A 27330-nucleotide genomic window follows, 5' to 3' on the forward strand; every position below is an offset into this window, starting at 1 on the left:
GCGACAGAGCCAGACTCCATCTCAAAACAATAAAAATGAAAATAAAAATGACTCTGTTGCTTGGAGCCTAAAACAACCCTTAGAGAATCAAGCATCGTGGTAACAGTGGAGTTGAATTCCCCATCATGCAATGCAAAGTACTTGTCACTCTCACATATAACTCTTTAATTCAAGTCAGTGGCTCCTTCTTTCTTCCCTTTTCATATGCCTGCAGGAGGTGATGCAGACAGTTTGTTAACACATGGCACCATTGCATTGGTGATAAAGAAAAAAAAAAATGAAAAATAGGGAGGTTACTGAATTCCAGGATTGTTTCTTAATGTACATTTAGGCAACATATAAAAAATAATTAGCATATGTGATCTTTGAAAGGAAACTCAACTGAAAAGTTCATGGAATAATTTTTCTTCATGGAACTTCCATGAAGCCCTGGGATTGGTTGACTAATCAACCACTGAAGCTTCTAAAACTTCAAGGTGGGCACAAATCACCTGGGGAATTTGTTGAAATGCAGATTCTGATTCACTGGTCTAAGGTGGGCCTGAGAATTTGTGTTTCTGACAAGTTGCCCAGTGAGGCCAATGCTGTTCTATAGAACACTCATGAAGTTGCTAGGGGTAAGATTGTGCCAGAATAAAGCAGACTTTTTATTTCCCTTACCCAGTGGATTTTCTTAAATTTTTTTCTTACTAATACATAATAGTTTTACATATTTAGGGGATACATGTGATATTTTGATATTTGCATATGATGTGTGATGATCAAGTCAGGTTAACTGGTATATCATCACCTCACACATTTAACATTTCGTTGTGCTAGGAATATTCTAAATCTTCTCTTTGAGCTAATTTGAAATTAATACTTAAATATTATACATGAATTATAATTTATATTGTGGCTATCACCACCACTCTTTGCCTTAAATGGAAAAGATACATATACTATAATATCTGTAACTAGAAAATACAGTTTCTGGAAGCTTAAATACCATTCCCCCATTATCGTCCACTATAAAATGATGCTTATATTACTGGATAATAAAATCTCATAATAAAGTTAATAAACATTTAAGAAGAAGATAAAATTTAGAGTCAGATATTTAAGGGCAAAATGCTAATTACCTGGGAAGCAAAAAATAAACCTAGGCATAAATAATAAACGTACTGAAGTAAAAAACTATAAGCAAATTCCAGTGGCTGTCTCATGTGAAGTGATAGAAGGTGAGTTTGTACAGAGCAATGATGAATGTTTTGGTTATCTTGATTTCACTGTTTGCCCATTTCAGATATATTTTCCCGTTAAGTTTCACACCCCAGCTAATTTCTGTGGTCTTCTCTGGCATCTTTGCTGTTGTGTGTTGTGTGCCCATACTAGCATCTTTTGTGTGTCTTGGAGGCGGGTTGTGTGTAATCTAAAATCTGAGGTTTGGGCTCTCTTGGCTCTGCTCAGTGATGACAGTGGGGCAAGCCTACCCAGCAAGATACACATAGAGAAAAGAAGATCTTCCTTCCATAGCTTCAAGACACCTTGAGAGGAATGTATGAATGTGTGTGAACTCCTTCAGGATCAGTGAGGATCTTAGCATGGAGGTGGGAACAGTGACAAGAAAACCATGGTCACTGGGTGTTTGCATTGGCCTCATCCTCCACTTAGCCGACCCAGCTAAAGATGAGACCAAGGGGAAGCCACTGGAAATGGACTCCACAGCAGACACTGACCCTCTGGGGATTCAAAATCCAAAAGACTCACCTCACAAAAAGAGATAGATTAGAAAGTTTGATTTACTTGATTTACTTTACAAAGTGCTATTAAGCTCTTCAGTTCATTCATTACTTAAGAAACTTTGTCTACTGTGTGCTGAGTGCTCGCCTTGGTGGGGAGAATTTCAAGGGTGATATGGCTGTGATCCTACTATAAGGGATAGCAGGATCTGTCCCAAGTGATACACCTGGAATGAAATCTCTTAGAAGACAATCTGCCAGAGTAGAGACAGGTATAAAGTGCAGTGACACCACCAGAAAGGGTGACAAGACCATTCTAAATACCTCTAATTTCTCGTTTTAAATTCTAAAATGTCCCTTAATTTATAATATCTCTACGTATTGGGCCTCGTTTATTCTTGGATTGACTTGGCTGAACCCAATTGTCACCTTATTTCTGAACCCTTTGTTGATCTCTCCAATAGAATAAATTCTCCCTTTTCTAGTTTCCCTTTGTTAGGCCAGTGAGAATACCTTTTAGAGGTGACTAGTGTAATATTTGCTATGTATACACCTTTCTGCCTGGACACTAAACTACCTGAGAACAAGCTCTTTGACTTATATGCTCTGAACTAGCAGAGTGCCTAGGACATAATAAATGTGCAATTAATGCATGAATGTTTGTTGAATTGAATTTTAGAATTGTCCAAATTCAAAGCAGAGATGAATGGCTTAGGATACGCAGGGTCTTAGATTTGCTGTTTTCTCTAATCAAACTTTGTTTATGAACCAAGAAGAAGAAAAAATAAACCATATAATACAAAAATAAATGATTTTGGCCAAGTGCAATGGCTCACGCCTATAATTCCAGCACTTTGGAAGGCCAAGGTGGGCAGATCACTTGAGCCCAAGAGTTTGAGACCAGTCTGGAAAACATGGTGAAACTCTGTCTCTACAACAAAATACAAAAAACTAGCCAAATGTGGTGGCATGCACCTGTGGTCCCAGCTACTCAGGAGGTTGAGGTGGGAGGATCACCTGAGCCTGGGAAGTCAAGGCTGCAGTGAGCCGTATTCATGCCACTGCACTCCAGCCTGGACAACAGAGCAAGATCCTTTCTCTAAATAAATAAATATTTAAAATTAAAAAATGATTTTTCATGAACTATTAGAACTGTAAGGAAGCTTTGATCAGACCATGGTTTATTAAGTTTTATAATTTTAAACAGATAAATACAAACTTGAAAAATCTGAATAATTTACTATAGATTTCCCCAAGATTCTTCCTGTGAGAAGGGACATCATCCTTTGGTGAGAACTTAACTTTATTCCATTTTAATAATGTAGATTCATCTCTGGGCCAGGTCTAGATGATCTCTAGGGGAGTCAGAGAAAAGTGAAATCAGTCATTGTGAGACATTTCATCTACATTATGTAATAATTAGCTGTTGAAAATCCTGGGTTTTTTTCTTTTTTAGCTTTGTATTCCTTTCCAGCTATTTAGTGAACATTAATATCTATCTTTTATACCTAATTAAAAAAAACCCTCAAATTCCAGATTAACTGGAATCTCATCTATTTCCTGGGTGGAGCTAGCTATCTGTCATTCCAAGGAAAGATTACCAAAAAGGAGGCAGAAAACTAAACTCATGACCAAAAATGATTGTTTCGTCTGGAGGAAAGTGTTGAATTAGATACTTTGAGATGAAATAAGGATTTTTTAAATTATGAGATTCAATTTCTCTTCTTTATCAAGTTGTAAACAAATAGATAACATTTTATATAATACTATTTTGTTCTGAGAATATTTGATGTCAATTCTTTCTCTTTCTAACCAGTATCCTGAATGGAAATTTTAACTACTAAGATAAATCTAAGAGTTTTAAATTATATTTCTTCACTAGCTGAGGATAGAAGTAAATGGAGTAATTTTACCTAATGTTTTGAGGCACATTTTTTGTTTGTTTGTTTGTTTGTTTTAATTTAGAGAATGTAGCAATAGCTATGACACCTAACTATAACCTGAGATCCAGACATCTTGATTATATACCATTGACTTGATGATTGATTTTAATCGAATTACATAAGTTGTTCTTACTTTTCTACCTCATCAATAAATATAGTGGTTAATGTGCCCTTGTTTTAACTTAGAAAGAGATCATGAAAACGTATCAGTATTTGCAGATTGAAATGGCTTAGTCTCCACTCTTGGGATAAAACATATCCAAATTTAAAAATTTTAAGGAATTGCAAAAAAAAGAGAAAGGCTGTAAAAAGTCACTGCCAAATAAGGGGACAAATATATGCACCAAAAGGATTTTTTAAAAAAAGAGAACTTGTGGGCACTGAAGTGTTCAAGGAAGGCTTTTAAGAAGATAGGAGTTGAGGTGAACATTAGTGTTTACATAGAATTTAGACAGATAAGAGAGAAGAGCTGCACTATAGGGGGTCTTTATATTTGGACAATAGCAGGAAAAAAAGGCTTCTGCTATGGATTTTGAGACACCAGGTATACTAATTTTGCAGAAGGAATGAGGAAATCTAAGGAAATAGGCAAAGAGAAGTTTGGGGAAGAGGTTGAAAACAAAATCTTGAATTCCAGACTAATGAGGTTAAAAGTATTCTGTGACTAAAAGAGAATCATTGAAGGTTCTTTTAAAAACAGAAGTGAGAGAGTGTGTGTCTTGAAGGGGGTATTAAGAGGTTAATTTGGTTATTGCGTTAACTGTGTTCAGGATAATTAAAGGGAGAGAGGCTTTAGTAGATAAATCAGCCAGAAGACTATTTCAGAAATCCAGACATAAAATAAAGCAGACAAATCTAAAGTGATAGCCAGGAAATTATGAGGACAGAGGGAGAGATGTTTTAAAAAATCACATGAAACAAATGGCCTTCAAGCATAAGAAAAAGATGCTTGTTCATTGTATGGGAAATGCAAATTAAAACTGTGAGAGGCCCAGCGCAGTGGCTCACGCCTGTAATCCCAGCACTTTGTACTTTGGGAGGCCGAGGCGGGCAGATCACTTGAGTTCAGGAGTTTGAGACCATCCTGGCCAACATGGTGAAACCCCCGTCTCTACTAAAAATACAAAAATTAGCTGAACACGATGGCGCACACCTGTAGTCCCAACTACTTGGGAGGCTGAGGCAGGAGAATCACTTGAACTCAGGAGACAGAAGTTGCAGTGAGCCGAGATTGCGCCACTACACTCCACCCTGGGCAACAGAGCAAGATTCCGTCTCAAAAAAAAAAAAACAAACTACCGTGAGATACCATTTCTAATTTATCAGACTGGCAAAAATTCAAAAGCTTATAAGTTCTATAGGCAAGGTTGTGGGAAAGCAAACACCAGTGTTATTGCCTCCTGGTGGGAAGACAAAATGGTACAATGGCTGTTGAAGGAAATTTGGCAGTGTAACACAACTCCATATGCATTTACCCTTTGACCCCACAACACCCCGTCTAGGAATTTACCCTGGTGACATACATCCTCGGATTCAAAACAGCATATTCACCATGCTATTTATTGTGGTGTTACTTGTAGTAGTAAACTATCAGAAACAACCTAAATGCTTGTCCATGGAAAATTGGTTGAATGAATGGGGTACATATACACAATAGAGCACTCTGCAGCTACCAAAAGAGCAAAGACGATCTGTATGAACTGATGGTGATTTCATGACACACTGTTACACGGTAGGCAAGGCGCAAAAGTACACATAGTATGCTACTGTTACCAGGGGTCCTTGCTCCCAGAGCTCCTAAGATGGTGGCAGGTGGCTTCCAAAATGGCGGCAGGCCGCTTCCAAAATGGTGGCAAGCCTCATGTTCTCTGACCTGGGGTTCTTGGCCTCACGGATTCCACGGAATGGAATCTTGGGCCATGAGGTGAGTGTTATAGCTCTATTAGAAGCTGTGGGTCGTGGAAGAGAACCGTGGAACCCAGTGACTAGTGTTCAGCTCGATTAGGATGAACCTAGGCACTTAGCCATGCAGGAACAACGGCAAGCCTTTAGCCAGATCAGGAGTGGCAATAGGCACCTCGCTGGATCAGGAGCACAGTGGACACCCTGCCTGATCTAGAGGGATGGAGGTCAGCAGCAGGTCTGCGACAGCGGCAAACAGCAGTGGTGGACGCTGCGACAGCGGCAAACAGCAGTGGTGGACGCTGCGACAGCGGCAAACAGCAGTGGTGGACGTGAGCAAAACCTCAGCTTGAGCCGTAACAAACACGGACCAGAAGACTGCACTTGCAAGATTTAATAGAGTGAAATAGAGTGGAAACAGAGCTCCCATACAAAGGGAGTGGACCCAAAGAGGGTAGCCGTTGCTGGCTTGAATGCCTGGGTTTATATCCCGATCATTGTCCCTCCCACTGTGCTCTCAGGGGATAGATGATTGGCTATTTCTTTACCTCCTGTTTTTGCCTAATTAGCATTTTAGTGAGCTCTCTGATTGGTCGGGTGTGAGCTAAGTTGCAAGCCCCATGTTTAAAGGTGGATGAAGTCACCTTCCCAGCCAGGCTTAGGGATTCTTAGTCAGCCTAGGAAATCCAGCTAGTCCTGTCTCTCGCTACCTTTGTGGTAAGAAAATGGTGAGATAAAATGTATGAGTGTATTTACATTTTTATTTACTTCTGCAAAGAGAAAAAAGATAACTAAGAAACTAATGAAAGTGTTTACCTATAGAGAAAGGTAAAGGAGATGGGCAGGACTTCACTAGCTATATCTTTTTATGTATTTATTTATTTATTTTATTTATTTATTTTTTTGAGACAGAGTCTCGCTCTGTCGCCCAGGCTGGAGTGCAATGGCACGATCTTGGCTCACTGCAACCTCCGCCTCTCAGGTTCAAGCAATTCTCCTGCCTCAGCCTCCCAAGTAGCTGGGATTACAGGCACCTGCCACCACACCTGACTAATTTTTTGTATTTTTAGTAGAGACAGGGTTTCACTATGTTGGCCAGGCTGGTCTTGAACTCCTGACATCGTGATCCGCCAGCCTCAGCCTCCCAAATTGCTGGGATTACAGGCACGAGCCACCGCTCCTGACCTTAATCTTTTTTTTTTTTTTAATTTTTTTTAAGAGATGGGGTTGCACTATATTGACCAGGCTGGTCTTGAACTCCTGGCCTCAAGCAATCCTCCCATTTCGGCCTCACAAAGTGCTAGGATTACAGGCATGATCTACCACACCCAACCTTGCTGTATCTTTTTAGTTTTGATTTGAACCAGATAAATATTTTACATATTCATAACAAGTGACATAGTAAGTAGTGTGAATGGACTCCCGCTAGCCAAATGTAGGACAATTAGAGCATTTTTTTTAAATGGGTGATAATTCCAACTCAATTAATATTTTAAATCCATGCATCAATAGTGAAGAAAAAGGAAGAGAGAGGGGAATAGAATAAAAGGGAAAGCTCTTCTTTACAGAAAAAGTTCAGCTGTCATGTATTTCAGGAAAGAATTAGGAAATCATCATTTTGCATCCCCTAGTATATGAACCCAAAGGAGAATCATCAAATCATAAGTAGCTTTAAACACACTGGGTGGAAAATTGCTATGGAACAAGATCATCATACAGACTCAAAGTACTACCACAATTAATAGTTAATTACAATGAAGAGATTTGCTGGCTACCAACTGAAACAAGTTATTATACATAACATCACTATTATCAGTTCCGTAAACCTGACATCGTATGTCTCCTGATGTGATACTCGAGTAGATAATATCACCTCATATTCTTTTTGTTTTGTTGTTTTGTTTTGAGACAGGGTCCCCCTGTCATCCAGGTTTGAGTGCAGTGGCTTGATCATGGCTCCTGAGCTCAAGTGATCCTCCCCCCTCAGACTCCCAAGTTCCTGGGACTACAGGCATGCACTATTAGCCTGGACTAATTTATTTTTTGTAGAGGTGGGGTCTAGCTATGTTGCCCAAGCTAGTTTCAAACTCCTGGCCTCAAGCAATCCTCCCACCTTGGCCTCCCAAAGTGCTGGGATTACAGGTGTGAGCCACCGTACCCAGCCCCCACCTCGTATTGACAAAAATGTCTAGATCACTCATTTTCAACTGGAGGCAATTATGCTTCCATGAAACACTTGTCGATGTTTCAGACAGTTTTGATTGTCGTGACTGGAAGGTTGTTACTTGCATCTGGTGGATAGAGGTTAAGGATGCTACTAAATATTCTATGACGCGCAGGACTGCTCCCCCACAATAAAGAAATACCCAGTCCAAAATGTCAATGATGCTGAGGTCAAGAAAAGTCTTATTTAGCCTCAAGATAATCACAAGATAAATCAAGAATGTGGGGTATCTATAAGACAGTTGGCCTGTACTTGGAAAGAAAATTCAATATTTTGGGGGAAAAGTGAACATTACGGAATTAAAAAAAGAATAAAGAGATAAAACAATCAAGAAAATGCATAAGTATTTTTATTTTATTTTGAGACAGTGCTCTATGTCTGAAGTGCTCTATCAGCAGAAAGGACTTAAAAGCTACAATACCCCAGCAGCAGTAAACACAAATGCCTTGATTGTGGTTTCTAATACCATTCTCCAATAAACAATACCAAGGCTCCTTAGAGAATTGGCTGATTTGGCGACTGGGAAAGGAAATAAACAGGATGAGCCTGCAGCATCTTGTAATGACAGAATATAGGAGGATAGAAAGGGGTATAGCTCAGAGGTAAAGCATTTGACTGCAGAAAGTAAGGAGGTGCTCAAAGGAAAAAATCCACAATGATGGAAATATGTCAAAGGGACACAAGAGCCAACTGAAGAGCTCTCACTGGCCTAAGCTGGAACAATTTGGGCAATAATATAGATAGAATGGTATTAGATTATAACTCAAAGAATAAAATAAGTATCCACGAGTTCATACAAATATAAATAAATGGTGGATAAGTAAATAGGAAGGAGGCGACAAATCTTTCATGCAAAAGAATACCAAATAACTTATTTAAATATTCCTTTTTTAAGAAAGTGAAGGCCAGGCACGGTGGCTCACACCTGTAATCCCAGCACTTTAGGAGGCTGAGGCAGGCAGATCATAAGGTCAAGAGATCGAGACCATCCTGGCCAACATGGTGAAACCCTGTCTCTAAAAATACAAAAATTAGCTGGGCGTGGTGGTGCGTGCTTGTAGTCCCAGCTACTCAGGAGGGTGAGCCAGGAGAATCACTTGAACTTGGGAGGCAGAGGTTGCAGTGAGCCGAGATGGCACTGCTGCTCTTCAGCCTGGTGACAGTGAGACTCTGTCTCAAAAAAAGAAAGAAAGAAAGTGGAGCATCACTCCCTACTACTTCTTAACTGTGACTTTCATCCAAGAGCACAGTATGGAAAGGGCAGGGGAAGAAGGACTTTACTGTGTAGAAAGCTGACAAACACTACGTCGTACATGTGATTAAGGGAAACATCACCAGGGATAAATCATATGTATTGAATGTACTTTTGATACAATGTAATGAGAACCACTTTACCTCTGTAGTCTTTCTGCCAAAAAACCATGACCCCAGTCTAGTAGTGAAGAAAATATCAGACAAATCCCAATGGAGGGACATTTTGTAAAATACCCGATTAATACTCAAAACTGTCCAGTTCATTAAACAAATCAAGTCTGAGAAACTGTCACAGCCGAAAGGAGCCTAAGGAGATATGATGAGTAAATGTAATGTGGCATCTCGGGTGGGATTCTGAAACAGAGAAAAGACACTAGGTAAAAACTAAAGAAAGCTGAATAAATTACGAACTTTACCTTAGTAATAACCACATTATAATAAAAATAAAGGGCCTGATAGAGCTATTTGGGGTTTTAGAAATGTCCTATATCTTGATTGTTGGAGTGATTGCATGACTATAAGCGTTTGTCAAAATTTATAGAACTGTACACATAAAAAGGGCAAAAGTTACACTATGAAAATTGTATTTTAATCAATCTGACTTGAAAAGTAGTCCAAGCATGGTAGCTCAGACCTGTAATCCCAGCACTTTGGGAGGCCAAGACAGGAGGATGGCTTCAGGCCAGGAGTTCGAGACCAGCCTGGGCAACATAGCCAGACACCATTTGTACACAAAATTTAAAAATTGTCAAGGTGTGGTGTGCATGGCTCTAGTTCCAGCTGCTTGGGATACTGAGGTGGGAGGAACACTTAAGCCCAGGAGTTCAAAGCTGCAGTGAGCTATGATCAAGCCACTGCACTCTAGCCTGGGTGACTGAGTTAGACCCCAACTCTAAAGAAAGAAAGAAGGCCAGGCACGGTGGCTCACGCCTGTAATCCCAGCACTTTGGGAGACCGAGGCGGGTGGATCACGAGGTCAGGCGTTCAAGACCAGCCTGGCCAAGATGGTGAAACCCCGTCTCTATTAAAAATACAAAAAAATTAGCCGGGCATGGTGGCACACGCCTGTAATCCCAGCTACTCCGGAGGCTGAGACGGAGAATTGCTTAAATCTGGAGGGGCGGAGCTTGCAGTGAGCCGAGATTGTGCCACTGCACTCCAGCCTGGGTGACAGAGCGAGACTCTGTCTCAAAAAAAAAAAAAAAGAAAAGAAAAGTACTTCGACATTAGAATGATTCCATTAATATTCTCTTTGCTGATTCTGTATAATATAGTAACTGAATTGCTAGCATTTATTGAATACTTACTAATGTGCCAGGTGCTGTACTAAGTTTTTTAAATATATTACCTGACTTAACTCTATGGAATAGATATAATAATTATTGTTCTCATTTTTCAGCTGAAGACATAAAGGTCAGAACATTTAGAAATGTGGATAAGTTCACTAGGCTGGTAACTAGTAGAATCAGGACTTGACCCTGAATAGCCCCAGACCAAAACTCATGTATTTTATTACATTCTAATCATACCAGCTAATGTTCTTCCCTTCTGATTCTAGAGCAGGATATTATGCTTTTTTGCAATTATAAAAAGATAAAAGAGGCCAGGCGCGGTGGCTCACACCTGTAATCCCAGCAGTTTGGGAGGCTGAGGTGGGCAGATCTCAAGGTCAGGAGATCGAGACCATCCTGGCTCACATGGTGAAACCCCGTCTCTACTAAAAATACAAAAAACTAGCCGAGCATGGTGGCGGATGCCTGTAGTCCCAGCTACTCGGGAGGCTGAGTCAGGAGAAAGGCGTGAACCTGGGAGGCGGAGCTTGCAGTGAGCCGCAATCGCGCGCCATTGCACTCCAGCCTGTGTGACAGAAGCGAGACTCTGTCTCGGAAAAAAATAATAATAATAATAAAAATAAGATAAAAGAAAGCCTTCTTTTCTACCCCTTTCCTCAGTCCTTCATACTAAAGCCATCATACTTAGTTTTGGCTGCAGCTTCATGCCCAATAACATAACTGACTCAACCAGTCAAACAGTGACACTGTTCTTCATAGTCATGCAAATTAATTTGGGTTCACTACTCATCTAGAGCTGTCAGCCTTCAGGGCCTACATCTGGAAGGTTCTGAGATGGGATTGAGCACACAGGGGAGAGTTCTACAGCAGCAAGACTGAGAGAGTCAGTGAGCATATTTTCAGTTAGCCGTGGCATCCTCCCCATCACTTTACCTTCCTTCAGTTTCGTTTACCTCTACAAAGGACCTTCGTGCTCTATGGAAAGTGGGTTCTATTATAAGTGTGTGATTGGCAGGAGACACCCTAACCCTTTTCATCTCAACCCACATTAAATTCAAGCTTCAAATCTAGGACTTAGAGAACCAACCTCATTTACTCTTACTACTCCATCTTTCCATAAGAAGTGAGACCCTAGTTCATAGAAAAAGTATTGGCGATATGGAAGACATGAAGTTCACTCTTTAATTTGCTAATGCAGCAGATATGCAAGGTTTTCAAATTAAATACTGTGGACATTGATTGCTATCTATTTCACTTTTACTCAGATCTCTCACTGGAACATTTCCACATACTTTCAGAGGCACAAGAACGGTGTCAAACCATTTTGGTACCTTCCAAACCAAATATATTGCAGAATAAAATATATACCAGCAGTGTGTCTCCTTTAAATTGGAAGGAAGTGGCTGATTGTAAAACCGCTACTCAGCATTCATAAAGCATCGTCTTTTCGGGACCTAGTGCATCATCCACTGTGTAGCCAACCTTAGTGCATGACCCAGGGAGTTACTGACTATCGTCTCCATGGGCAGATGGGGAAGGGACATTCAGGATGCCTCTTCTTCTTCTTTTATTTTTTTAAGGCCATACTCAGAGCCAGCTTCAGAGGAAGGTTTAGAATATAAATGCAATGTCAATAGTTTCTGAAGATAAGAGAAACAAGCTCCATTAGACAGTTCTGTCTTTAAAAAAATTATAAACTGATTGTTTCTATTTTGTATTCATTAGAGCCTCCCTGCCCCCTCATTGTCTAAATGATACCTCATTTCACAGGTGGGTACTAAGAAGACATAAAACCTTTAAAAAAGAGAACACAAAGTTGGAAGAACTTGCAGACATTGTGCAGTTTCATTGTCCCTTACTCATCCAGGCTTTCTTCATTGATTCATTTGGCGCATATTTATTATGTACTTTTGTGCTTTCTGCTTTCCTATCACTTGTTCTGTTTATTCCACATATAATAGGACTGTATAGCCTAATATTTATCAAGCATCACCAGGCTACACACTTAATGTACGTGATGTGTTTTCACATCTGCAACCCAACAATTTTTACATATGGGGAAACTGAGTGTTAGAGAAATGTTGAAATGTGACCAATTTTATGCATATGGGAAATGACAGAGTAGTTCAGAAGCAGTTTGTTTGGAGCAACCTTGTGCCTAACTTTGCTCCCTGTCTTCACAAAGGAAGTAGTTGGCTTAGAAGCTCTTTGTTATAAGTAAACACTAGGATATACAGGGTTGTATTTCCCACATCTCGGTGACTTCAAACAACACAGGTTTATTTCTCTCTCATGCTACATCTTCATCATGGGTGAGCTGAGAACTCTGCTCTGCGTGATCCTTAATTCAGCACCAGGTTGATAGAGCAGCCACTATCTTGCCATGGCAGAGGCAAAGCAGACACTGGCTCTTAGAGGTTTCTCCAGGATGTGGCACTTGTACCTCCTGCTTACGTATTTTTGGCTAAAGCAAGTTACATGATTACGCCTGGGATCAGAGAGTGGAGAGGTGCAATCTTACCATGTGCCTGCAGAAAAGAGAGAAAATAATGATTGTGTGTAATGATGACAGTCTCACAGGGGAATGACTATTGGTCATGGGACTGTTGCTGGCATATTCTGAGCTTTCACATTGTGTGTTTGCACATGAAATAGTCCCAAATGTGTGCCTGATATGCTTCAATAAATGATTTCTCTTCTGCTCCTCTGAACTTGTCCATTGTCTTACCTTGGAAATATCTAACTTTTTTCTTCTCTCAAAGCAATTCTTTTGAAGAAGTCACTATTTCAAAAAAAAAGATGAAATTTCCCCAAGTATTCTGTTACCTCACTTCTTTTATCTCTGGCAACTGATGAGTCAAGAAGAGGACCAGTGGTCAATGCCTTATAGTCAATAGGTAGGCTGTCAGCTAAAAGGACCTTGACCCTTCTTTAGTGTCATTTTTCAAATGCCTACTGTGACAATAGCAAGTGCTGCTGTCTCTTGCCTTTGTTTGCTGCCTAAAAAATGTATTAGCCCATATAAGACACGTCTTGGAAATCTGAACAGCATCTTTCAGTTTTTGAGTTAGATTCAAGAAATATTTCCTGAGCATCTACATCAGGCTAGGCATGGGGATATAAAGATGAATAAAACTTGTTCTTTGCTCCTAAGTGGCTCACATGCAAATGCGATAGGCCAGAGGTTCTCAGCTCTGGGTACACACTAGGATCCTGGGGAGCTGTAAAATGCAGGTGCTGACACCTATTCCCAATGTTTCTGATTTAATTAGTCTAGAATGAGGTGTGGACATCAGTATTTTTAAAAAATGCCCTGGCCAGGCATGGTGGCTCATGCCTGTAATCCCAACACCTTGGGAGACTGAGGTAGGTGGATCACTTGAGGCCAGGAGTTTGAGATCAGCCTGGGCAACATGGTGAAACCCCATCTCTACTAAAAATACAAAAATTAATTGAGTGTGGTGGTACAGACCTGTAGTCCCAGCTACTAGGGAGGCTGAGGTGGGATGATTGCCTGAGCCTGGGAAATTGAGGTTTCAGTGAGCTGTGATCATGCCACTGCACTCCAGCCTGGGCAACAGAAAGAGACTCTCTCTCAAAAAAATAAAAATAATAATTTTTAAAAACTCCCTGACTAATTCTAATGTGCAATCAGAGTTGAAAGCCACTGATTAAGATAGATATAGAAACAGATAACTTTAACATCTGTTTAAGATACTGTGTTGAGAATGGAAGCTGAAAGAGAGGCAGATACATTATATTAGAATGTATTGTTCAGCTAGGTGGACATTTTACAAACATGACCTCTAATCTTCAATGTAATTCTCTCTGCTCAAAATCCTTATGATAGGCTGGGCTCAGTGGCTTACACCTGTAATCCTAGCACTTTGGGCGGTCAGTGTTGCAGGTGAGGGGAATCACTTGAAGTCAGGAGTTCAAAACCAGCCTGGCCAACACATCAAGGCCCCATTTCTACAAATAAAATTTTTTTTTAAGTTAGCCTGGTGTGGTGACACGCACCCATAGTCCCAGCTACTTAGAAGGCTGAGGCAGGAGGGTTGTCTGATCCCGGAAGGCTGAGGCTGCAGTGAACTATGATGGCACCATGGCACTCCAGCGTGGGCAGTGGAAATAGTTCCTGTCTCAAAAAGAAGAAAAAAATTCCTTATCCTCATTTTATAGATGAGAAAACCAATGCCCAGGGAGCTTATGTCATTTGCCCAAAGTTACACAGCTAGCAAGTGTTAGAGCCAAATTCAGACTTAGGACTGCCTGGCTCCAAACCCACAGACCAACCAAATAGTTGCTCTTTTTCCAAAGTAGACTGCACTCATACACTATTTTCCTAAAGAACATAAATGAAAGTTGTGCAAAGGTCGGTCTGCTGCATTTGTTTCATTCTTGATTACATTCTCTGTTCCTTAGTTGTGTCTCCTGACATTTCCTTTGCTCCTTCTCCAACATTCAATCTCACATTCTTAGAGTTATGGGAGAGAAGAACATAGTGGCGAGGTATCTTAAGTTCAATTCTAGAGCAATTAGCTCATCATCTTGGCTCTTCATGCTATTACGCTATTTCCCCCGGAGCCGGGTATAATCAAAGTTCCTCCTACTTGTTGTGTAACTGACCTGCGAAGTGGAGCTGTGAGCCAAGTCTGTCTGGATCACGTAAGCTTGCAGAGAGAACTGAGCCAAGTACTTCCAAAACAAACCTCGTTAAACAAAAGCGGAGTGTGGTCGAGCCGGACACACAGGGTGAAGGGTTCAGAAGACCGTCTGCCAGTCTCGAAAGCAATGTGGGGTCTGTGACATTAAACGTCCAAGGGCAGTTGAGCTGGAGGGATGGATTCACCTTTACAGATGAATCTGGAAACTAGTGAGAATGATTCTGCATGATTAGGAATAATAACCTGGAAAACCATTGCCAAATTACTTCCTTTTAGTGAAATATCTTCGATTTTTCTGAAATCCTTAGGCAATCAAGACCCCAGCTCATGTCTGTTCACCAAGCTTAAAGAAAAATAAAAATGAGTCTGGCAGTAGTGACTAGAACTTCAGATGGTTAGGTCTCATTTAGTTTTGCAAGAGTGTGGAAAATTGAGTCAGAAATCTTAGTCTCTATTCATGTCCATCCTTCCCCTAACACAGTGAAAATCTTGAGCAAGCCCTTTACATTTTTTGTTTCTTAATTCTATCCTGTCTTATAAAGGAAAGCATCACATAAATTGCCTTCCTTGTACCTCCTAATAGGTCCCTAGAGATTATGATGAAAACTAGAAAGGTGCTCATATCTTGAGTTCTTCAAGAGAGAGGAACCAAGAGGCTTTATTGTGAATATCAAAACAAAATTTAATTTGCTTTCTCTCCACGTTCACCCTTTTTCTGAGAAACCTGTTGGTGTATCTGAAGCCACATGTCTGACATGCACCACTGTGTCACAGCACTTAACACAGTGCCTGTCAACAGGGAGGCACTCAGTAACTATCTGTGACTTCTGTGCCTGTTATTAGCTGTCCTCATCTCACCCCCCAACTCTCCACCTCCCTATGCCACAACCAAACTGCTATTTCATAGTCCTTTACCAGATGGTAGGAAGAGCTTCAAGCTCCACTGGTTGAGGAGAAAAAAAAAAATTGATTTAAGTCACAGAGCAGACACCAGAATAGAGAGATGCTGTGTGTGGATGAGGCAGGAGCATCTGCATGTTGATACCCAGCTGCTCAACAGGCTGGTCTCCAACTGAGAGTTGGGCCAATGATGAGTGTCAGTAAATTGCCTCTGCACCTCTAGAGCCTGAAATTCCTGCTTTCCAAAAGTCAACAGGAGGGTAATTTGGTAGGCATCCAGACTCATCCTTTCCACAAAGTCTCTCTGCACCTCCCACCAGGGAAAATTTGGCTCCAGTCCTCCCCGCAGCCTCCAGTTCAGCTTCCAGCACAGTGGGCCAGCCGGGGCCGTCAGAAGCAGACCAGGGACCAAACGCTGCAGCAAGCTGGAGAAGGACCAGGTCCAGGGGCAGGATCTGGACAGGGCCATGCCTCACTGATCACCCTTTGGCCAATACCCCAAATTGAAGCAGTGGAAGGCAAGGGGTATCCAGGCTGACCTCTCCAAACCTTAGTTATGTTCTCACTGATGATGTGACTGGGTCAACCAAAACTTTTTTCCTCGCAGCTGTGCCTGTGGCCATCTGTAGCAACCAACTTTCCTTTATGTATATATGTTTTCCTATATGTATATGTTTTCCATAAAGACAGTGTGTTCTGACTAGCTATAAACTATCCATTATTAGGTGAGACAAGTGAATAACGTTTTGTATGAACCAGGCAGGTAACCCAAGGATGTCTACCTCTCAGCTCCTTATTCCACAGCTCCCAGGGACAGGGAGGGCCCTGGGGATACTGGGAGAACAGTCCCTACTCAATCAGATCACCAGGGCAAGAGCACAGACATGGCATTATCTCCAGAGGGGTAGGTGGTAGAATATTAGAATAGAAAAGTTTATCAGTCTCTCCAACCTCTGTTATGGACCAGAAAGAGCTGACAGCCTGATTTATCATCATGGTAGAATTCTATGCCCTCCCATAATTGCTAGTAACCTGGATCTTCCACTGGAAAAATAAAATCAACCCAAAAATATAGACTCCACATTACCATGACCCCAGCATTTGAGTGATGACATTGAGCGTTTGGGTCAGGTTTGCAGGTGAGTCTTGAGACAGAAGGAAAGTTCTTTTGAAGGGGTGCTTATTGGAAAGCCCAGTGCAACCATGCTAGCTGCCCAAGCTAATTGTAAAATTTCAGATTTATTGTGTTTAGCAGAAATACAGCCTGTACATTTGAAATATTATCCAAATGACCTGGCTTCAACTTAGAAATCTTACATGAATTGAAACAAGTGAATTAGGGAGGCCTCTTGCCTTCAGCCCTAAAGGGTCTGTGGGAGGTAAGTCAAGAACTATTTATAGTAGTGATAAAAATACTATATTTAAGGCTGTAAAAATTTGGCATGCAAGGACTCAGCTCAGAAGTAAATTCGTTTTGTGTGCTCAGCAAAGGAGCAACTGGAAAGTTTTACAAATGGCAAGATTGACCTACTGAGATTTTAAAGATAAATTATGTCAATTATTCCTTAAGACTGAGTACGGTCATTTACTCCCTTGAATGTTGAAATGCAAATCTGAACCAAGAAGTCAGTAACAACTTCACTTTGCCATGGTGCACATGGCTAATGACAGTTACCCAAAGCTATTGTCCAACTGTCACATCATGTGCCCAAATGTGCATTAATGGGATGGGCCACTTGGGACCCTAGCAAGCAACCAGGGAGAGCATCAGAGCTATGCCCAATTAACAAACACCTCATATGATGGCGCATGATGCTTTTACTCTGCCAAGAAGCCAGTGATCCTTTACTTGGGAATTCTATAATACATCTGTCTGAAGCTAGAACTAGTAGATAATGCTTGGTGACTGACAGATGTGTACTTTATTCAAAAGAGCCTTATTAACTTTAGTCTCCTGCACATCTCTGGCCTCAGTGTCTACCTCTTGTTCCTCACCTCACACTCCAGCTACACTGCAGGGCCCTAGTCATGATTGCTGTAGCCCATTCTTGCCCCAGGGCCCTGCACTAGCTATTCCCTCTACTTGGAATGTTTTTCCCAAGATACCAATGTGGCTGGCTCCTTCCTGTCATCACATCTCAGTTTAAATGTCAGCTCCTAAGAGGCTTATCCTCAGCACCCAATTCAGCCTCCCTCCCTCTCTGTCTACACTACACACACACACACACTCACTTCAGTCATCCTACTTTAATTCTAGCAGATCAGATATAAGTATCTGATATTTTGATGTTTTATTGACTTTTAATATCTGTATGTTGTATTTCTTCCCTCACTTAAAATGTAACTTCCAGGCAGGCAGAGACTTGATCGGTTCTATTTACTGTTGTTTCATCAGCTCCTTGAATCATGCTTACCACATGCAGGTGGTAATCCATAATGTTCAACCAAGTCAATGTCAGCATCCTCACATGTAAATCTATGGTGAATGATTTGAAAGGGCCCTTGTGGAGCATAGAAGAGCCATACTTCAGCCTCAGGGCTCACCTCAGGTGAGTCATTTCAACCCAGTCTCTGGGTCTCCCTCACTCATCTGGAAGCAGGGGGTGCTGGGCTGGACCAGTGGCCCAAATCAGCAGCTTGCCACCTCTCTTCTGTGAAGCCCTTTCTCTTCCTCACCATCCACTTCTCCCTATTTAGCCAGGACAGCTTTGCTTTCATCTTGTTAGGTTATTTGATTTTTTGTAAGTTTTCATTTGGTAAAGGATTCTGCTGCCAAAGTAAAATTTTAAATCTCCCAGCTTAGATAAATCCTTCTGTTAGAAATTAATCCTGGCTCAGCTGTAAGAGGCTAGCTGTGTGCTTTGGGGAAATTCACTTAAGCCTCAGATTCCTCATGTAAATGGAGGATAATTTCCATATCTGTCTCACAGTATTGGTGGGAGTATTAAATGAGATAACCCATCTGTAGTAGGCAGAATAATAGGCCCCCAAAAGATGTCCATGCTCATATCCTCAGAGCCTATGAATATGTAACCCTACATAGCAAGAGGACTTTGAAGATGAGATTAAGGTTAAAGATTTTGAGATGGGGAGATTATTCTGAATTAGCTAAGTGGACTCAATCTGAACTCATGAGTCTTTAAAGTGGAGAACCTTTCCAACTGCAATCAGAAAAACAGATGAGACAGGACAGAGACCATCACTGATAGCCGTGAAGTTGGCAGAAGAGATGGCCCAAGCCAAAAAATACAGGTAGCATCTAAAAGCCAGATACAACCCTCAGCTGATAGCTAGCAAGGAAATGGATATCTCAGGCCTACAACTGCAAAGAACAGAACTCTGTCAACAGCCCGATTGAATGAGGAAATGGATCCTTTCCCAGAGCCTTCAGAAGGAACCCAGCCCTGCTGCCACTCTGCTTTTAGCCCATTGAGATCTCTACCAGACTTCTAACCTACAGGACTGTGACATAATAAACTTTTATGTTTTAAGCTGCTAAATTTATGGAAATTTGTTATGGCAGCAATAGAAAACTATTTAACTATTACATTTAAACTATGTAATAAAGTACTTGGCACATGGGAAGGGCTCAATAAATGTGAGCATTTCTTACAAATATTATTAATGGGGTATTTATTAATATCATTATATTATATCAATAACCTCTTCCTGCCTTGATGCTGAGCTTTGAATTCTGAAACTCCATTTCATGCCTATCCTGAAGACGTTTACTCTTAGTTGCCTTACAAGAATTATTCACCACCTTCAAGGTCCAGGTGTTGTGCTGGATAGCAATTAGAGGAAATTTCTGAGATGCAAAACCAAGTGTACAGATTAACAACACTAAAGAGGAACAGATGGACACTGGGTGCTTCCTGGGGTGATGTCTTAAGAAAGGCACAACACGACCCATGTAGTAGTTTGGCTGCAGATGCCTAACTTGAGTTTACACAGGAGGAAACATCAGGACAATCCCAAATGAAAAACTTTATTAAAAATAAACCATTGCTTTTCTCCAAATAGGAAAAGAAGAAGTCAAAGTATCTCTCTTTGTGGATGATATGATTCTATACCTAGAAAACCCTAAAGACACTGCCAAAAGGCTCCTAGAACTGAAAAATGACTCTGGTAAAGCTGCAGGATAGAAAATCAATGTACAAAAATCAGTAGCATTTTTATACACCAATAATGTTCAAGCTGAGGGCCAAATCAAGAATGCAGTCCCATTCACAATAACCCCCTTCCTGCCCTCACAAATATGTAGGACTATATCTAACCAAGGAGATAAAAAAATCTCTATGAGAACTACAAAACACTGTTAAAAGGAATCAGAGATGACACAAACAAATGGAAAAATATCCCATGCTCATGGATTGGAAGAATCAATATCATTAAAGTGGCCATAGTGCTCAAAGCTATGAGATTCAGTGCTATTCCTATCAAGCTGCCAATGTCAATTTCACAGAAGTAGCAAAAACTATTCTAAAGTTTATTTGGAACCAAAAAAGAGCCTGAATAGGCCAAAGTCATCCTAAGCAAAAAGAAGAAAGCTGGAGGCATTACATTACTCAATTTCAAGCTATACTTTAAAGCCACAGTAACCAAAACAGCATGGTATTTGTACAGAAACAAACATATGGCTCAATGAAACAGGGTAGAGAATCCAGAAATAAATTCATACACCTACAGCCATCTGCTCTGCAACAAAATTGACGAAAATAAGCAATGGGGAAAGCACTTCCTATTTGATAAATGATGCTGGGATAGCTGGCTAGCCATGTGCAGAAGAATAAAACTATACCCCTGTATTTCACCATATACAAAAATTAACTCAAGATGGTTTAAAGATTTAAGTGTTAGACTTCAAACTATAAAAATCCTAGAAGAAAACCTAGGGAACAACATTCTGGATATGGGTCTTGGGAAGGAATTTATGACTAAGTCATCAAAAGCAATTGCAGCAAAAACAAAATTGACAAGTGAGACCTAATTAAACTCAAGAGCTTCTGCACAGCACAAGAAACTATCAACAGAGTAAACAAACATCTGACAAAGGTTTCACATCCAGAATCTACAAAGAACTTAATTCAACAAGCAAAAAAAAAAACAAAAAACAAAAAAAAACCTTAAAAAATGAGCAAAAGACATAGACAGACACTTCTCAAAAGAAGAAACACAAGCAGACAACAAACATGAAACAATTATCCACATCACTAACATCAGAGAAATGCAAATCAAAACAAAAAGGTAACATCTCATACCAGTCAGGGTGGCTATTATCAACAAGTCAAAAAACAACAGATGCTGGCAAGCCTGTGGAGAAAAGAGAATGCTTATACCCTGTTGGTGTGAATGTAAAGTAGTTCAGCCACTGTGGAAGGCACTTTGGAGATTTCTCAAAGATCTTAAAACAGAACTACTGTTTGACCCAACAATTCCACTACTGGGTATATACCCAAATATATCCAGTATATTTATATATACCCAAAAGAAAAGAAATCCTTCTGACAAAAAGACACCTGCACTCATATGTTTGTCACAGCACTATTCACAATAGCAAACATATGGAATCAACCTAGGTGTCCATCAATGGTGGGCTGAATAAAGAAAATGTAGTACATATATACTATGGAATACTATGCAGCCATAAAAAAGAACAAAATTATGTCCTTTGTAGCAACATGGATGCAGATGGAGGCCATTATCCTAAGCAAATTAACACAGGAATAGAAAACCAAATACTGCCTGTTCTCATTTATAAAAGGGAACTAAACATGGGGTACTCATGGACATAAAGATGACAGCAATAGAAAATGGGGACTACTGAAGAGGAAAGGGAGGGAGGGGGAGGAGGGTTGAAAAACTAACTACTGGGTACTAAGTTCAGTATCAGTTATACCCTAAACCACAGTGTCACTCGATATACTCAGGTAACAAATCTACACATACACCACCTGAATTTAAAATAAAAGCTGAAAAAAGGTAAAAAAAAATTGCCTTTTAAAAATATCAATATCACCAAAGTCAAAGAAAACCCAAGAAATTGTTCCAGATTAGAGGAAACTAAACAAATGAGATGACTAAATGCAATGCATGATCCTAGAATAGATCTCTATTGAACATTATTGGGTCAATTGAAATAATTGGAATATAGGTAGGAGAGTAGATAAATGTATTTAATATTAAATTTCCTGAGTTGAAACTTTCTGAAGTATGACTCTATTGTGGTTACATGACAGAACATACTTATTCTTAGGAAATACACACTGAAATGTTTATGGATAAAAGACCACAAATATCCATCTTAGTTTCAAATAGTTCCAAAAAAATGTATGTATAATATATAAAACAAGTGGGTGACCACCTTCTAAAGCAAATGTGGCAGAATGTTAACAGTAGGTGAAATCTAGGTAAAGGGTTAATATTTTATTCTGCAAGTTTTCTGTAATTTTGAAGTTATTTTCAAATAAAGAGTTTTAAATATTGCCCAATTCTCTTTGCAATCCTGTAAAGAGAAGGAAATGTTAGCTCTTGGTGCCCATTTAAACCACAGTTTTTCTTTTGATTTATAATTGCATCTGATACCTATGTTATTATGCCTGCCCATTTTTAAGACTTTCACAATGTAGAGCTTTCAAAATTAGTATAAAGACAGAAAGCTTCTTCAAACTTCCCTTTAGGTGCATTAAAAGTAAGCACTGGTTAAAGAAAATACAATTTTCATGTAATCCACTGGTTTTACATGCTAAGTTCTTAGATACTGAAGCATCAGCATAGTTCCTGGAAATATTCATCTAATAGGATAAATTATTTCTGGTAAGCTATATATCGCTTCAAAAAAGTGGCAAAGCTGTCAGCTAAACAGCTAGATGAATGAAGTAAATAGTCCATTGTAAAAAATAATTACATGGTACTTACTATATGTAGACATAATTGGCAATAATGGGCCAAAAGGAGGGATCATGGCAGCTTGGGTCAATCACAGGGGTCTCCAAATGTTTCTAAATGTGTGCCTATTTAATTCCCGTTGCAAAATAAGCCCTTTCATCTTTCGTAACACTGATAAAAAAACGTTGATGTTCACAGCGGTGTTTTTATGGAAACTGAGCCCTGTTCCCCTCCATGCACGTGCCAAAATCTATGAGCCTTCTGTGGTCAAGCTCGTCTCTCCCATCAGTGCCAAACTTCTTAGAAATACTGAAGATTTCTAAAATGGATCAATGCTTTGGCAAATTGCCTCATCACCAAGAATAAACACTCACAGACTTAAGCAGCCACTTGTGCATCTATCATTGAATAAAGCCTCAAGATACTGGAAGTGATGTATCAATGGCTTTCCTACCAGCCGGTTGCTTCTCTGGAAGCAAAGGAAACAATGCTGAGCATTGTCATCCATGTAATTTGTGGCCATTAGAAAGATTGGTAGATGCTCTTTCATTGAGACCCTTTGGTCTAACAACATAGCCCATCTGGAGCACAAAAGCTGTAAACCTGGAAAAAAAAATAGACTGCACAGATGAGCAGTTTCGGTGCACCTTCCCCATTCAGAGGTGCTAATAAGGAAAAATGCTGAATTACTATGATTACCCATGACTTGAAAATAGCTTATCACCTGCCAATCTGAATGAAGGCCCCTGGAGAGCTGTGAAATGCCACAAAGAACAATGGCCTTGGAATCAGAACCTGCAGTGTCTGAGAGAGGCATCCCAGTGCAAGGCTAAAGGGCCACCAGCCTTCTAAAATGGAGCTCTTATTCTCAGTAAACCCTGCAAACTGGTTCTGGGCTGTTCCCATGCCAGAGAGAAGGAAAATAGAAGTGCTTTCATAAAACAATCAGGCCCATAAAAGTAGAAATGCAGGGGAGAGAAAGCCAGCAATTATCCCAAAGAATCATATCTTAGATAAGCGGCCAATTTAAGGTATTTCACGGTGGGGCAAAGCTCTCTCCACATTCAGCAGATAATTGTCAGCCTGCTTTCTACTTTATGTGTGATTGTGTAAACTTAATCATACTGCAAAATCCCTCTTGTCTTCAGACCTCAGTGCCCCGGGAATGTTGTTAAAGTGGTCACATGAGGTTCATTAGGAAGAAGAGCTTGGCTTTGTAGAGACTGGGTATTTGGCTGTTCACAGGAATCTTTTCTTCGTTATCACAAAGCTCTGTGTTAAGACCATTGTAGACACTAAAGCAGAGTATCTCCCAGCCGAGCAAGACATAATATCTCAGTGGTAGCCTGCCCCATTGGCAGGTGCTAAGCTTTTATTTTTATTATTATAATGACTGTTTCCCCATGAACCATTTAGATGAAGTATGACCACGGTCTGAGTCTTCACTTATGGCCAACTTCTTCTCTTAATTTACTGTGGCATCAAAACAACAAGGATTTATTTATAAATTTTTGTTCTCTTTAAGAATGGATACAAGGAGAAAAGTCTCCCAAAGTTGAAGAGCATTGCCTTTTTATTCAGTAATGCACTGCCTACCCTCCCAAAACGCACACACATGCTTGTGGGTATACACACACACACACACACACATTTGTGGGTCTGCCTTCCTTCAAAATGTTCTAACGTGGGACTGGAGAGGTGGATAGGCTGACTTGTGCCACAGACTAAGATATCTGCCATTAATTGGTGGGACAGCAAATAATGTAAAAATATGTTTTCTCTTTCACTAGCTTCTCTAGACAAATCAGCTTTGTGTTCCTAGTGCTGCTTCTAAGTTTCTTTCATCTTGTTCATAATTCCTAGCTCTCAGATTGCCTTTGAAAAATCCTGAAAAGCTGCCACTTTTGGAGAAGAATGAGCTGAGAGGGTGTTTTCCCTTTTCTTCCCCACTCACCCCACACATACACACATACACGTGCTTGTCAGCTGGTAATGCGTTTCTCTATACCTGAATCATAATTCACTTCTTTTTCTAAATAGCACCAAGTGTTTTTTTAAAGCCCACAGTGATAAGAGTTGTTGCTTTGTTTGTTGCCTGGTGGTGGCCCACATGGATTTGTATAGTTCTCAGTCATAATCAGTCTAAAACATATTTCCTCATTACCTGGTGTGTACCCCAGTCTGTAGTATAAGGAGAAACTAGAAGATAACAGTTTTAATCTTCAAAAACTAGAAGCAGCTGGGTGCAGTGGCTCATGCCTATAATCCCAACACTTTGGGAGGCTGAGGTGGACAGATCGCTTGAGCCCAGGAATTTGAGACCAGCCTGGGCAACATAGTGACACCCCATCTCTACAAAAAAATACAAAAACTAGTCAGATGTAGTGGTGCACACTTGTAGTCCTATTTACTCGGGAGGCTGAGGAGGGAGGATCACTTGAGCCCAGGAGGTCAAGGCTGCAGTGAGCTGTGACCATCCCACTGCACTCCAGTCTGGGTGACAGAGCAAGGCTCTGTCTCAGAATCAAAACAAAACAAAAAACAAAAACAAAACTACAAGCACCAGGCTAGTGATCAGTAAAACTGGATTTAGTCCTCAAGCTGCCACTAATTAACTGTTTGGCTTTGGCCAAGTCCCTAAAAATTTCTAGTCTCAGTTTCTTCATCTGTAAAATTTGGAAAGGGGTGAAATTCACATCTACAAGTGCCAGGCAGGTACCACGGTCAAGTGGGCCAGCTGGGGACTGAGGCCACAGGGCATCCCCATCTAGAGGAGTCATTTGCTCCTCAGCCCCAACCAATTGCTGCGTGCAGAACTCGAGGTAATTCAGACTTTCATGAAAAATCTTTTGATTTCCTTAAATATAGTTTAAACATTGTTTGTGCTGGCCGAACAAATCATTTCTGCAAAGTATGTTCCAGTCCACCACTTCTAGACTCCTGGCACTCTCAAGTCTCTCCTTCCCTCTTTGTGTGATGTTTAGAACCATCCAGTAATTGGCATCCAATCTAAGTGTTCAGGGGAGTGAATACAACCCAGGAAAGATGATCACGATATTCCTCAGGCTACCAAGTGATTAAGAATTGCGCCGATCACTCGTCACAGTTTCAGCAGGTCCAAGTGTTACTAGTAAAAATTGAGATGGATTGCTGACTTTTGAGAAGGAGGAGAAGCTTAAAAAGGGTATTAAAGAAAACAAAGCTCCATTTGTAACTAGACAGCATTTCCAGCCGGCAGTATACAAAAGAAAGAACAAGTGGAAGCGCTTCTGTATAATTTGCTACACAACTCTGGAGATTCAGCTAAACCTCCTATAGCTGTAAGCAATAAAAGCACAGAAGTAGAGAAAAGTAACCAAAACATACCTAGTATTCCATAGAAGCCACCACATAACACAGAGGACAAAAATGTGTAGCAATAAATAACACATGGAACATAGCAAAACTCTCAGATCAAGAGAAACATTTTTGAAGAAAACTATTTCCAAAATCTGTGAAGTTTTAAAAAGGTAGAGCAATAGGCCAAGGCTCCAAACCTAGAGGGAAAGGATAGATTCTCTGGCTGGTGCCTCCTGATTAATGAATAGAAAGTGATCCAGTTGCTATAGCGACTTGAAGATACACAAAAGAAAACATCACTTCTTTAAAATATGCCTGATGATGAATAGGCAGATTCTTTCAAAATATTTTTTTAAAAATATGAGCAACTCTTTTTTTTTTTTTCTTTAAAGTGAATCACACAGGATGTCTCTGAGATTTCTTTCTTTCTTCTTTTTTTTCAGATAACAGGACTTGTTTACACAAGCCCTAGTTTGTTTACATGAACCAGCAATTTGGGCAAAAATTAATGATCAGAAAATATGTCTGTTGGAGAATAAGTTTTGTTTTTCAGCAGTTTTGTTTCTGTTTGAGCAGCAAGGGAGATAAGTGTATGTTGTCTTGGTTTTCCTTTTTTCCAGCAATATATTTATTTGGAGAGTTTCCTCGGATGCTGAGAATGTGAAATGTACCTAAGAAATCAGGAAATGGAAGGTTGTGTTTGCTGAAACCTTCCATTATCTGTCTGAATGGAGAGGTAATAAAAAATATTATTTTGGTGGGACTGAATGCCCACTCCCTTTGGCTCTCCAGCCTGGCCCCCACAATCTCCAAAGGATTGTTCTGTTTTGCTCCAGGCAGTTCAGCCTTGGCACAGTATCCTGAATAGAGGACATTCAAGGCAAGGTCTTGAAATAAAAACTGCAGTGATTAAATATCCTGGGGACCCCTTCTGTGGGGGATGGAGTACTCTTACTTGAATGATTTGGGTAAACTGTTGGCACAAGGTCCCAGCTGAAGTGTCCCAAGGCCTGCAGCCTGGAGAGACATTCTCTAGCTGAAAATGTGATGTGGGCTTTTGCTAACCAGCAGAGGGGTCAGTGATCTTGAACAGCATCCTAAGCCTGTGTAGTATGGTCTTTTAAAGTGGGTGTGTGAATATTTTTATTAAAGGATATGTAATTTTAAATAAAGGTAGTTCACAGGGGAGTAGGGAAATCA

The 27330-nt window shown here is 40.3% G+C and overlaps 1 protein-coding gene across 2 annotated transcripts in view; it reads left to right on the plus strand.

The window, feature by feature from the left end:
• Window positions 1-27330, plus strand: part of PCSK5 (proprotein convertase subtilisin/kexin type 5) — a 468314-nt gene that overhangs the window by 355536 nt on the left and 85448 nt on the right. The gene's annotated exons all lie outside the window — the stretch shown is intronic.

This window comes from Pongo pygmaeus, chromosome 13, assembly GCF_028885625.2.
Source record: "Pongo pygmaeus isolate AG05252 chromosome 13, NHGRI_mPonPyg2-v2.0_pri, whole genome shotgun sequence".
In the NCBI taxonomy this organism is placed as follows: domain Eukaryota; kingdom Metazoa; phylum Chordata; class Mammalia; order Primates; family Hominidae; genus Pongo; species Pongo pygmaeus.